Genomic DNA, 14,370 nt, shown 5'->3' on the forward strand with positions numbered 1-14,370 from the left:
ATCCTACGCTACATTACTGTCTTCTTGTGCTGGTGGGATGCATTGCACTACAGGGCACACAGGCACGTAAAGTTTATCGGGTTAGACACAATGGACTTCCTTTTTGACCTTTATAGCAAGGGCACCGCAACTTGCGAGGAACAACAACGTTTTTATATTTACTACATACTATGAACCTGAAGAATGCTGACAAAAACTTATGTACCACTGCCACCTTTGCCCTACGCCTCCTATCTCAAAGTTATACTTTTGGTCTCTTTCCTTTGTCTCTTTTACCAAAGCCACTCGAACTTTTTTTTGAGGATTAAAGCCACTCGAACTTTGAATGACTAAAGGGAGGTGATATATCTAGATAGAGAAAAGGAAGGAGGACTCAATTTATCTTTTATGTCTGACCTTGCATGATTACCCTTTTGATAGCAAGTATAGACTACAGACTATGCAGCATGATTGATGGGCATTTGAGTAGTGTTACGTTTATAATATTTTCATAATAAATTTTATATAGCAAGTTATTATTGGGTTCTAATCTTGGTCGTTTACCACTGAAATTACTCTTTTATCTACCAATAATAGTTAATAACAATTTTTCACTTAAAATTTGTTGTGAAATTGTTATGAAGATATATATTGTGGACGTAACATTTCTCTTAAAATTTAAGTTCAATGGAGAGTCCTCTTCCTTTCAATCATCTTTTAAGTTTTAATTCAATTGAAGTTAGATTTATCAAAAGACATATGCTTACTATATGTGATTTGATTTGTTTCACTTGACTTAGTCTAATAAAAGCTCTAACCAACTTAATTTGAATATTTAAATCTATGAAATCAAACATTTTTTTTATTTCATATTAAAAATTAACAGCAAAGTGAAATTTATCTATACAATCAAATGAAAATTGTACAATCCATAAGATTAGGCAACCCAGTAAAACACATAGTTCTTCTACAACCATAACAAAATCATACAATATCATAACAAATTGAATTGTCTTCCTTTTTACATGCAATACATGCAACTCTCACAAAATTAGAATATATGAAGATACTTGAATTTAAAATTAAAAAACAGTAAAACAAATGGAAAGCATTATGGTTCTTAACAAGGATGGAACCCAATTTTTTTTTTGGGGCACCAAAGATTAAAAAAAAAAAAAATTTAGAATTCAAGAATGAAAAAATCACATTCAAAGAATCTACATATCAAACAAAAATTACAAATATTTTGTCATCTTATATCCAATATTCTTCTAATACATTAAAAAAAGAAAAACTCACATTCAAACTTCACAAGTCATAGACAATCGATCAAACTTATTACCCTCGTAAGTTAAGAGCAAGTTTTACCGTATATAAAGAAGGAATTAGATAGAAAAAAAAAAATTGATAAAAGTTTATGGAATTGGATATGGAAAACCCCATGTCCACACAAATTATTTAAATTTTTATATGGAAATGCACCCATAATAGATTACCGTCATGCTCCTTTATTGCTCACCACCAATGTGGTATTGGCAATACCACATTGGTGGTGAGCAATAAAGGCCTTGAGTGTCTCGGATGTCTAAATCTTGAAAGCACTTTACATGTCATTCAAGACTACTCTTGGGTAAAGAAATTCTTGATTGCTCTCCCGGGACAACTAGAAATACACACACACATATAAATTCTAGCAGAATGGTTACATGAAAAATTAACTAATATATCTTCTAGCTCTTTTCAAATGATGCCTTGGAATATTCAATTTGCTTATGGAATTTGGCAACTTTGGCTAGCTAGGAATAATAGGATATTCAACCCTCCTTTTGAAACACTAAACCAGCTAATGCACAAAACTTTACATTTAGCTGCAAAATTTTATCATCTTGCATACAATAGGAAAACAAAAGGAACAAAAGTCACTAAAATAATATCTTGGCGTCCTCCACAAACCCTATTTGTTACTTTAATTATAACCCTGGTAAAGCAGGAGATGGAGATGTATTAAGATATAGCAAGGGAAGATGGATAAAAAGTTTCTTAATTCATATAGGCATTGCAACAAATAATATGGAAGAAATATGGGCTATTAGATATGGTTTAAAATGGCTTGGGAGTTTGGATATAAACATATAAACCTAGAAATTAACTCTCAAATTGTCTTCAATTAGCTAATAACATATGGTGTTCTAGTATCAGAACTTTCTATTATGATTTTGGATTGCAGGATGTTGCTCAGCCAAGAATGGATTGTCCTTCTACATCATGTCTTCCATGAAGCAAATGACGTGGTAGATAAACAAGTAAAGAAGGGACGGGAACACCAATGTAGTTTCAGAGAATATAATAAATATCCAAATTTTGTTTATGTAAAATATGTATGTGATATTTTGAAAATAGGCGCTTCTCGTGAGTGCCCATGGACAATATTTGTAACAATGCTCCTTAGTTAATAAATAAATTATATTTCTTATTAGAAAAAAGAGTATTTAAAAAATAATAATAAGAAGGAGAAGTTGTTTAAATAGATAGAGCCCATCCCAAACTCTTTTTATAAACAAAATTATGTTATAGAGTATTTAGATTTAATTTTGCATTTTTTTCTTCTAAATTGTCTCTTCAAAAGGTCACTTTATTTACTTTAGCTATCTACTTTTACAATACAACGTACATTTCATTATTCATTTTAAATATATTATGTTAAAATAATCTAAAATAATTATTTATCTATAATTTTTCTACATGCACAGAAGCAATTGCACCAAAAAAAAAAAAAAAAAAAACCTATGCCCACCCAACCACTCAATTACGCAGAACCACCACAACACCACCCACGGCTAGAAGCACCACCGCAATGCCATTCACTGATGGTGTCGCTGCTTGTGAGAGTGATAGAGAGTCCAATAGAGATCCAGATTGTGAAGAGACAAGGAGAGAGTTATGGGTTTTTTACTCAAATGTGAGAGAGAGAGAGAGAGAGAGAGAGAGAGTTTTGAATATTTTTAATCTCTTATTTCTTGGTTTGTCTTAATTTTCTGTTAATTTTAGTGGGACTGTCATGAGCTTGCTGGCCATCTTCTGAGATCCCTTTGGACACTTCGAATCCATAAATAAGCAATAAGTGGATGCCGATACGTGTAAGAACTTTGTTCATGGGAAGATATTCTATTTATTTCGAAAATACAATTCATCTAATCAACAAATTGTGTAAATTGATTCGTTTGGTAAACATACAAGATTAATTTCCTTTAATGAATCACAAAACAAGATTTGATTGATGAAGATGATTAAAACCCTCTTAAGGGGGATTTCATGATATGATTTATCTGCTCCACGAGGTTATCTTGAAGAAATAAAAGAACCCCACTGATTAATGGATTCTTAACTGGAAATTTGAAAGTTACTTTGAATAATGAGAAAAAGATATTTGTTCATGGTTCTGTTCAATGCATAAATATCATTTTAAGAACCATGATAATATTCTTAGGAACCTAAGGCACTGAGGAAGTCTAGAGGCACAAAAAACTTTAATATCTGCTAATATGACAAATTGTAAGTAGTAGGTAAAAAAAATAAAATCAGTAGTGATTCTAGAAGAAAATCAGGAAAAAATTGCTAACTTAGTACGCGTGAAAAAAGGTTGTCAATTTTTTGTGTGTTAATCTATTATTCCCAAGGCCGGTAACAAACTATAGAAGAGAAAGGTCATGATTTGATACCATCTTAAAGTGGGGTCACTTCTTTTGGGATAAGACACTTCAAAAACAAAACTTCTTTTGGGATAAGACGGTCAAAAAGGCTCATCTCACTATCTTAGCATCCCAAAAGTTTTGCCTTCCAAAAGATCTGCCTTTAATATAACTATAAATGATAGTACACTTAATTAACCACACATCTGATCTTTAATTAATAGAGAAGAAGGTGAGTAAGTTTGGGTGTCTTACATAGACTTGGCAAAATTTGATCTAAACCCATTAATCCAATATGACCTTGAAAATGGATATAGAATCGATATTTTTGGATCTATAGGAAAAATGGTTTAACTTATAGCCAATTCTAATGCAATGCTCAGTTAGGTTGGGTCAACCTATAACCAACATGACCCATTTTTTAAAGAAGGGAACTTATTTGGAAAAAATAAAACAAATTTTTATTTGAAAGTAATATGCAAAGTTGAAATATTTCTCTCGGTGAAAAGAGGATTATAATCGTTTTGCTAATTTTTCATTATTGGCACTTGATCTCTAGCTTGAGCATTTCTTTACTTAGTTTTGATTTGCACTCAAAGTTAGTTATATGACTTTGAATGTAATATTTAATACATATAATTGTCATAATTAAAAAAAAATTAATTCTTTATTGACTCATTTTCATTGTATTCTAAATTTATATTAGAAGTTTGTATTTTAGATTAAAATATTGGCAAAATTATTCATCAATTTAAGATGCAATTTTCAAGTAAGATTATTTTCACTATTGGATCTACTACATACTAACATTGCGTAAATTGAGAAACAATTCATATATATATATATATATATATTACCTATTTTGTTATGTTTTATTTTTAAAACATTGTTTGTTTAGTTATCTTTCTAGGTAAATTAACTTTATAATTATTTTATATGCAACAGGTGTACCTGATGAGATTGATAACTAAATATGATCCAACAAATTTTTTGTTGTGTGTGTGGTGATGATAAGATTTGTGAAATTTGGTGTAAACTTAAAAATTTATGTATATATTATTTAACTTTTATTTTTGATTATTTTGTTGTTTATTCTCTTATTTTTATTGAAAGAAAGATAAAATTCAAATTATATTGAGCCAGCATTGTTTATAGTTAACCAACAAGATACACTGAGCATTAACATCAAGCTATGTCAATGTTGTTTTTATCCTAAATTTAGCTAACCCAGTCCAATAATACACGCCATTAGGATTGCCACCACCAAACCAATTTTTTTTTTAAAAGAAAAATTAAATCTACAATCTCCCCAGGTTGGGGAGGTATTGTAGCTTACCAAAAACACACACACACACACACACACTCACTCTCTCTCTCTCTCTCCCCCAAAGTTCTCACACCTGATATTGGTCATCGACCTTGATCAAATATTAGGGGGTCCTATTTTTTGAGGAGAAAGGTGAGGAAGGCAAATCAAGTTTTTTCAAACTGAGGAAGATAGAAAATTTTGTCAACAAAAAGTAATTTTTGAATATAAATTTTGTTAGTGAATTTGTGATTAATGATTGGTAATTTGTGAATTGTTTAATTTTGTGGAAGAAATACTGAAATTGTATTGTACATCTATAATAGGTTTAAAAAGACATGATCCCAAGTGGATATTTAGCATGTCCCCCCTCTTCCAAACTAGAAGTGGTGAGAGAGAAGATGTTAAAATGGCAAAAGGCGTGGAAGAAATAAAAGAAATATTTGAATAGAATAGAGAAATAAATAGATTCTAATTGTTTTGAATTGGAAAAATACGATGATAGTTTAGTCGATTCAAGCTTATTAGCTTCTTGAACATAAGAGAGAGAGACATTTGAAGGTTAATTTTTTACTCGTCTCTTACTATTCATTTCTCCTCTAAAATAGTAATACGTACAAGCAACACATTAGGAAATTAAGTTCAAAATACAAACTAATTCAAATTACTAACTGATACTCAAATGAGTCAAATAACAACTAAGAAAATCTAATCCTTTCGCATCCTACATGATAAGAAGAGCTTTTATTGCTAAGTCCTATCACTAATAATCCTACTGGACCAAGCCAACCTTCATCACTTATCCTAACATAAGACCAGGTCATAACATTCCCTTCCTTATAAGGTGATGGACCAATACCTTAATGCCATTTTGGTCACTATGTTTATGCACTTCTTTTTGACAAGCAGCCCCGAGTGAATGAAAGTTTTTTAATTGTTGGTTATTCTTGGGATAGGACATTTGTTGGATCTAATGTCTTTGGTTGTTCTTGGATCTCTGGCATGCATGTAAGAGCAACCGCATCAGTCTGTGCAAATTTTTTGTCTATTTTGCAAAAGAAACCTATTTTTTCTATTTTATACACCCATTTTTACAAAACACCCACATCAGTTTGTCTATTCTATCATTTATTTTATTTAAATAATAATTTTTCTCACTTTTTATTATTATTTCCCACCGGTCCCACCACCTCACCAAACTCTTCAAAATATCTTTGATACTCTCTATCTCTTTATTTTCCACCTTCTTCTTGTTTCTTGTTTCTTCTTTTTTTCTTTTCCTTCTCCTTCTTACATCTTCGGCATCTTCATCTTCTTCTTCTCATTCTCACTCTTCTTCTTTTTCTTTTTCTATTTGAGTTTGATTATGGCTAGTGATTTTGGGTACGCAATTTTGGTGGTGATTTTGCGCAGATTTTTCCACTACATGGATGGTAATTTTGGGGCTCTCCATTGACTGCTCATACTGCTACTTCTTCTTCTTCAACACCTTGTTCTTCTTGCTGATCCACTCGCAGATCCAAGCACCGATCCACTCTCTCTGTCTCTATTGGTGTGTTCGTGTGTGGGTATGTTTGGTTTTGTGGTGTCTGTGGTTGATTTTGATTTTTGTGGTTGATTTTTGATTTTGTGTCTGTGAGAGTGTGTGTATCAGAGGAAGAAGAAGATGATGAGGGCATTAGTTTTGTAGATGGAGAAGAGAGAGAAAAAAAGGAGCAAAATTAGAAATTATTAAAATAATGTATAGAAGAGCTATAGTAACTGTGCATAATGCACGGTTACTGTAGCACTTGTGTATTTATGCACAATTTTACACCCACTGATGTTGGTGTTTTTTAGGGTCAAAATGTGTAAAATGGGTTACTTTTTGTATTTTGCAAGATTATCCATAGACTGATGCGGTTGCTCTAATTCACAGGTTCTTGCATCTTTGACTCTTGAGTGGGAGCTTCCATTGGTGCTTCATTAATTGGTGTTCGAAATTGATATTATAGTGCGCATAGGAACTCCATCCACTTGGTGCATTGATAGGAGTTGTATTGACTTGATAGAAGTATGTGGTGAGAGTGTGTGTGTATTGAGCTTCTATGTGTGCATATACATGTATGTTAGTGCTGAGCATATTAATTGGAAGTTAGTTATAGGAAGTTAGTTACTATGCCAGCTGTATGTGCTAGCTAAGGGTGGGCTGATGAGTTTAACTGATTGTAACTACTAGATTGTATTGCACTAAGCTGTATATAAGGTAAAGAAGGGTGTATGAGAAGTTTAAGCAGAAATAATATCAATTTTCCTTGACTCATTCTTCCTAATTTCTCAATCTCTCTCTGATCTTCCTATTCTCTATTCTCTTTCCTTGGAGGTTGGTTTCCTTGAGACAACCCTTGAACACAATCACCTTTCCTTAAGCTGATTCTATCAATTTGGTTTCAGAGCCTACTTTGTCTTCATGGCAGAAACACGATCCTTGACTGCTCTAAATGAGAAATACAATACTCTTTCATCCACTTATGACCAACATGAACAAGAAATTTGAGGCATTCATCAGAAATTAGATGCTATGACCTTGGTGTTACAGACATTGACAGAAACTGTGCAAGGACTCATTGAAGTTGGGAATCAATGGCAACATGGGACTGCACCTTCATCTTTGGCAACTACCACAACATTGTTGGACTCACTCACAGCAATTCCAAAGACAGTGAGATTGGAATTCCCAAGGTTCAGAGGAGAAAACCCCTCGGGTTGGGTCTATAAGGCTTACCAGTTCTTCCAATTGTACAACACTCCCATCAATCAAAGGATTCTTCTAGCTTCTTATCACATGGAGGATGAAGCTTTGATCTGGTTTCAAGAAGTTGAGGAAATGGGGCAATTTACTAGTTGGGAAGCCTTTGTGAGAGCTTTACATATCAGATTTGGAGCTTTGGCCTATGATGATCCGATGGAAGCATTAACAAAGTTAAGGCTGGTCAGTTCTGTTTCTTCCTACAAGGCTCAGTTTGAAGCTTTATCAAATAGGATCAAGGAATTGTTTGAAAAGCATAAACTTAGCTACTTTTTGAGTGGTTTAAGGGATGAAATTCGTTTACCTGTTAGGATGTTTAATCCACAAAACCTTAATTCAGCCTTTGGCCTTGCTAAAATACAAGAAGAATATCTCCTTAGTAACAAGAAAACCACTAAGCCTTGGATAGATGTGCCTAAACCCTCTATTCTTGGACCACCACCACCAATTAAGAATGAAAAGATGTACAGTAAAACTTCCAAATTACCTATTCAGAGACTTCTTGCTACATAGATTGAAGAAAGAAGGAAGAAGGGAATTTGCTTTCATTGTGAGGAAAAGTGGCATGCAGGACATCAATGGAAGACTTCAAAAATTTTCCTTATGGAAGGTTTGTCAGAATTTCATTTTGATGTCCAATTGAAAGAAATGGTTTCTGATGTATATGGTGGGTTGGAGCAAGGTGTGGAGGAGGATATGGCAGGGTTCAAAGGCAGTGGCATTGAAGGTACTGCAGAATTGAAGAGCAGTGTAGTTGAAATCACCCTTTATGCATTACTTGGTAGCCCTTCCCCAGGTACAATGAGGGTTTGGCAAGGATCAAGCAACACGAAATGGTTATTTTGATTGATAATGGTAGCACACAAATTTTTTTGGATGAAGGTATGTGGAAGGCCTTGAGTTTACCTTTGTCAGGATACATTTGAAGTCTAGATTGCTAATGGTGCTTTAATCAAGGCTAAAGGGATTACTTATGGGGTTCCACTTAGAGTTCAAGGGCATATCTTTAAGGTGGATTTGAACATATTGCCCTTTGGTGATTGTGCAGTAGTCTTGGGTACACAATGGTTGTATTCCTTGGTATTGATTCAATGGGACTTCAAGCATCTCACTATGCAATTTTGGTATGAAGGCATTTATGTTCTACTCAAGGGTTTACAACCCTCAAAGCCTTCCTTGCAAGAGGGTGAGAAGTTTTTGACACCTGCTGTCAAGAAGGGGTTGTTGTTGTAGATTGTAGCTACTCCTCCAGCAGCTTCAACAGTGTAGCCACATCTTACTTTAGCCCAATTACTTCAGGACTTCAGCAAGTTCTTTGAGTACCTACTAGTCTGCCACCACTCAAGAATCATGAACATTCCGTCATTTTGAAGGAGGATAGTCAACCCATCTGTGAAAGGCCTTACAGGTATCCTTTCTATCAAAAATATAAGATTGAAAAGATTTTTAAAGAATTGCTTGAGGTAGCATCTATTAGAGCTAGCCAAAGTCCATTTTCTTCACCTGTGTTGTTAGTGAGAAAGGCAGATGGTAGCTGGCATATGTGCATTGACTATAGGTCACTTAATAAGGCCACTATTAAGGATAAGTATCCAATTCCAATGGTAGATGAATTACTTGATGAGTTGTGTGAAGCAATAATCTTTTCTAAATTGGATCTTAGGTCTAGTTACCATCAAATTAGAATGAAAGAAAGTGACATTCCAAAAACTACATTTAGGACTCATGAGGGCCACTATGAGTTCCTAGTCATGCCCTTTGGCCTAACAAATGCACCCTCCACTTTCCAATCTTTAATGAATGACATCTTTAAACCTTTCTTAAGGAATTTGTTTTGGTGTTCTTTGATGATATTTTAGTCTTTAGCAGGACCTTAGATGAACATGTTTTTCATTTAAAATTGGTCTTGGAGGTGCTACTTCAGAACTAATTGTTTGCTAAAATAAGCAAATGTGTTTTTGGGTGCCAAGAAGTGGAGTATTTGTGACATTTAATTTCAGGTGAGGGGGTTAGAACTGATCCTAAAAGACTGAGGCTATGCAGAATTGGCCTACTCCCACTTCTGTTAAGGCTTTAAGGGGGTTTCTTGGGTTAACTGGGTATTATAGGAAGTTTATAAAAAATTATGGAGTCATTGCTGCCCCACTAATTGCTTTACTTAAAAAGGACTCTTTTCATTGGTCCTCTGATGCTGAATTGGCTTTCAATGCTCTTAAGCAAGCTATTTCTAATCCACTAGTCTTGGCTTTACCTGATTTCTTGAAGCCTTTTGTGATTGAATGTGATGCTTTTGGTTATGGATTGGGTGTTGTTTTGATGCAAGACAATAGACCTTTAGCTTATTATAATGAGGCACTTAAAGGTAGGTGCTTGCATCTATCTACTTATGAAAATGAGCTATTGGCATTAGTGAAGGCTGTTAAGAAATGGAGGCCTTACTTGGTTGGCAATCCTTTTTTTCATTAGAACTGATTAGCATAGTCTCAAATACATCCTTGAACAGAGAATTGGCACTCCTACTCAATAGAAGTGGATCACAAAGCTGTTGGGTTATTCTTTTGTGGTGGAGTACAAAAAAGGGAGATAAAATAGAGCTGTTGATGCTCTTTCTAGAGTGCAACCTTCTGCTAATAGCCTTGCCCAAGATGCTTCACTTTATCTCATTTCATTCCCTTGTTCAATGTGGTTGGATTTACTTAAGGCTAGTTACAATTCTGATGTGGTTTACCAAGACTTGCTTTCTAAGCTTGTTGATCCCAACAATCTTCCTCCAGCTAGTTATTCTTTATAGAATGGACTTGTTCTTTACAAGAATAAGATTCCCTACATCTTCCTTGATTCCATTGATCCTTCAACAAATGCATGACAGCCCAATTAGTGGTCATTCAAGTTACCTTAAGACTCTTCACAGGGTTAAACAAGATTTTTATTGGCAAGGCATGAAGTCTGCTATTAAGGATCATATCAGGTGTTGTGAGGTTTGTCAAAGAATCAAAAGTGATACTTCTAAACCAGTTGGCCTGTTGCAGCCTCTTCCTATTCCTAATAGGCCTTGACTGGATATTAGCATGGATTTCATTGAAGGGTTGCCTAAATCTCATGGTCAGGATGTTATCTTGGTAGTGGTTGACAGACTCACCAAGTTTGTGCACTTCTTCTCTCTTCATCATCCTTTCATTGCTTCCAAAGTTGTTGTTGTGTTCATGCAAGGTGTCTTCAAACTACATGGCATGCCCAAGTCAGTTGTCAATGATAGGGAGGCTGTCTTTACTGCTGCTTTTTGGAAGGAGTTGTTTAGGTTGCAAGGCACTAAATTGGCCATGACCTCTACTTATCATCCACAGTCTGATGGTCAGATTGAGCTTATTAATAGAAGCTTGGAGTAGTACTTGAGGGCATTTTTGAATGACAGACTTCATGAGTGGACTGATTGGTTGCATTTGGTAGAATATTGGTTCAATTCTAATTACCACACTTCTACCAAAATGACCCCCCTTTGAGGCACTGTATGGTTACCCCCCTCCTAGACTATTGGATTATGTTTCTGGTGTAACTAAAGTGGAGGTAGTGGATAACTTCTTACGTACTAGACAGGAGCTTCTTCCTTTTTTGAAACAGAATCTGACTTCAGCACAGGCTAGAATGAAGCTTTTGGCTGATTAACACAGGTCTGATAAGTCCTTTAGTGTTGGTGATTGGGTTTACATTAAGCTCCAACCTTATAGACAATCTTCTCTGCGAGTGAAAAGGTATAACAAGTTCTCTCCAAGGTTCTTTGGTCCATTTCATATTGTTCAACGCATTGGTGAGGTGGATTTGCCAGAGGGCTATCCTATCCACCCTGTGTTCCATGTTTCTTGTTTGAGACAGAAATTGGGGGCTTAGGTTACACCAATTCTTTCTCTTCCTCCCATGGATTCAGCTAGTTTACTTCAGCCTGAACCTATTGCAATTCTGCAGCAGAGGTCTAAGCAATTGAGGAGCCGTGTCATTACTAAGGTATTGATTCAATGGCAAGGGCAATCTGCTGAAGATGCAACCTAAGAGTCTCTTTATGTTCTTCTCAACAGATTTCCTCACATTGTGGGTAAGGTTCTTTGAATTGGGGGGGGGGGGGGGGGGGGGGGGGGGGGGGGTGGGAACTTTGTTGAGTTGTCTAACCTTGATCTCTGACCTTGAGGACAAGGTTTTTTAAGGGGGGTGGATTGATAGGAGTTTTATTGACTTGATAGAAGTATGTGGTGAGAGTGTGTGTGTGTGTGTGTGTGTGTGTATTGAGCTTCTGTGTGTGGATATACATGTATGTTAGTGTTGAGCATATTAATTGGAATTTAGTTATAGGAAGTTAGTTACTATGCCAGCTGTAAGGGGTTAAGGGTGGGTTGATGAGTTTAATTGATTGTAACTACCAGATTGTATTGTACTAAGCTATATATAAGGTAGAGAAGGGTGTATGAGAAGTTTAAGCAGAAATAATACCAATTTTCCTTGACTCATTCTTCCTAATCTCTCAATCTCTCTCTGATCTTCCTATTCTCTATTCTCTTTCCTTGGAGGCTAGTTTCCTTAAAAAAACCCTTGAACACAATCACCTTTCCCTAAGCTGATTCTATCAATAATCTTGAAGCCTTTGCGGTTTGAAACCATCCACAAGCCTCTACTTCCAACTAAGGAGAAGCAATTAAAATCATGTGTTTTGATGAAATGAGATGTCGCTAGATAACAAATAATTCATTGACCTTGAGAATCCATTAAAAGGATCTCTACCAAATGTTATGAACTAGAAAAAAAAATGATAGACTAGTCAATATGAGGTGACTAGCCTCCTGAACATAATTAACAGGGAGAGAGACATTTGAGAGTTAATTTTTTGCTTGTCTCTTATTACTTAGTAGCGTGTAATTCATGCAAATGTATGGATGCATTTAAAATTAAACACAATTTTTATTATAAAAATATAAATTATTAGTCAAATTATTAAAAAAAAATAGCACATAACACATGCATACGAATGGATACATTTAAAATTAAACACAATTTTTATCATAAAAATATAAATAATTAGTCAATTTTTTTTTTTTTAAAAGTAAACATAATTAGTCACATATTAAAATTCTTACCTAAATTTAATACTACTTATGATCATATTTTTTTTTTCTTCTAATTTTTAATAAGATAGAATGTGTGGTGATTTTTGTTGTGTGATGATTTTTATTGAGTATATGTGATTGGTTTTTATTTTTATTTTTTTTATAATTATTATTATTTTTTATTTTAAATTTTAAAATTTTAATTTCATAGTTCATTAATATTAGATTCTTAGTGTGAGGGGTTCGAGGATCGAAGAGGAATGGACTAGGGATTAAATTGCTTAACCCACATTCGAGGAGACAAACGCGTTTCGAAGATTCCACCCACCTAAGGATGGAAGCATAGTCAAGACAATGGGCACCTTGTGATGTTCTAGGGTAAGGAAAAGGGGTAGCGACGAAGGCAGAGAAGAGGGGAGGAAGTTTCCTGGAAGGAACAATTTCCTCATTCGCATTGAATGCCCTGCATAAACCTTATCAGTTGCATTAATGAGGAAATAACCCCTGAACAGTAACGTCACATCTAGCAGCCCTTTCCACCACCTTCAGTAGAGTGTTGATGGGACAAGTATCCTTAGGAATGTCTAGAGGCATACAGGCTGAGGGATAGGATACAAAGAAGGGGGATATAAAAGGAGGGGAGTCTCCCAGAAAAAGGGAGAGGAGATACTTGTTTATGAAATAGGAAAAAGAGAAAGTGAACAGTACTTTATCTGGTGTAGAACTCAAACATTATACATAAGAACTTAATCCTCGAACACACCCAAGGAAAGCTATATTTCTCATTGTCTACTTATTTTATTCCTTTCTATTATCTTAGGCTCTTCAGTCTTTGACTTGGACTTAGATTAGAATTGCACTTGAATTGTTTGCCCATTCTCTAAAGAAATTCTATTGTTGGGCTTGATTTGAAGGATAAGGCATCACCATTCTAAGTGGGCTTGGGCCTTTATTTTTTGAGCAAACTATAATTGGCACTGTCTATGGGAAGCATTTGTAATTCACTTTTCCTAAGTTATGGTAAGTTCTAGGCATGATAGAGATGAGTCTGTACACTCTTAGTGTGAGGATTAGTTTGTTAATTTGGAAAGGAGGAGAGATAGGGAGGAGGCACAGTTTACTGAGCATACTGACTGGAGTCACTCAAGAACTGGAAGCCATGTTTTGCACGAGCAAGAGACTTGGAATCTTAGGCTGGAGATTGACCATTTACGTAAAAAGTTGTGTCGGAAGGAGCGTGACATGAGTGATCCAATACCCCCATCAAGTGAAGGATATGATGAAGAAAGGGACTGAACTTATAGACGAAGGTCTAAGACACCCCCCAGTGAATCTTTCTTCGCACTATCACGCTTAGATAAGCTAAAGAAGCGAGGGAGAAGGCAAGGAGAAAGCTCATCTCCCAGGAATATGGGGAATGATGCAATGAGCAAGGCCCTTCGCCAAATTTCAAAGTCACCCTTTACGCGGAGAATTGATAGGGCCAAGCTTCCTCATCGCTTTACATAGCCTACGTTT

Source organism: Quercus lobata, chromosome 8 (assembly GCF_001633185.2).
Source record: "Quercus lobata isolate SW786 chromosome 8, ValleyOak3.0 Primary Assembly, whole genome shotgun sequence".
Taxonomy (NCBI): Eukaryota; Viridiplantae; Streptophyta; class Magnoliopsida; order Fagales; family Fagaceae; genus Quercus; species Quercus lobata.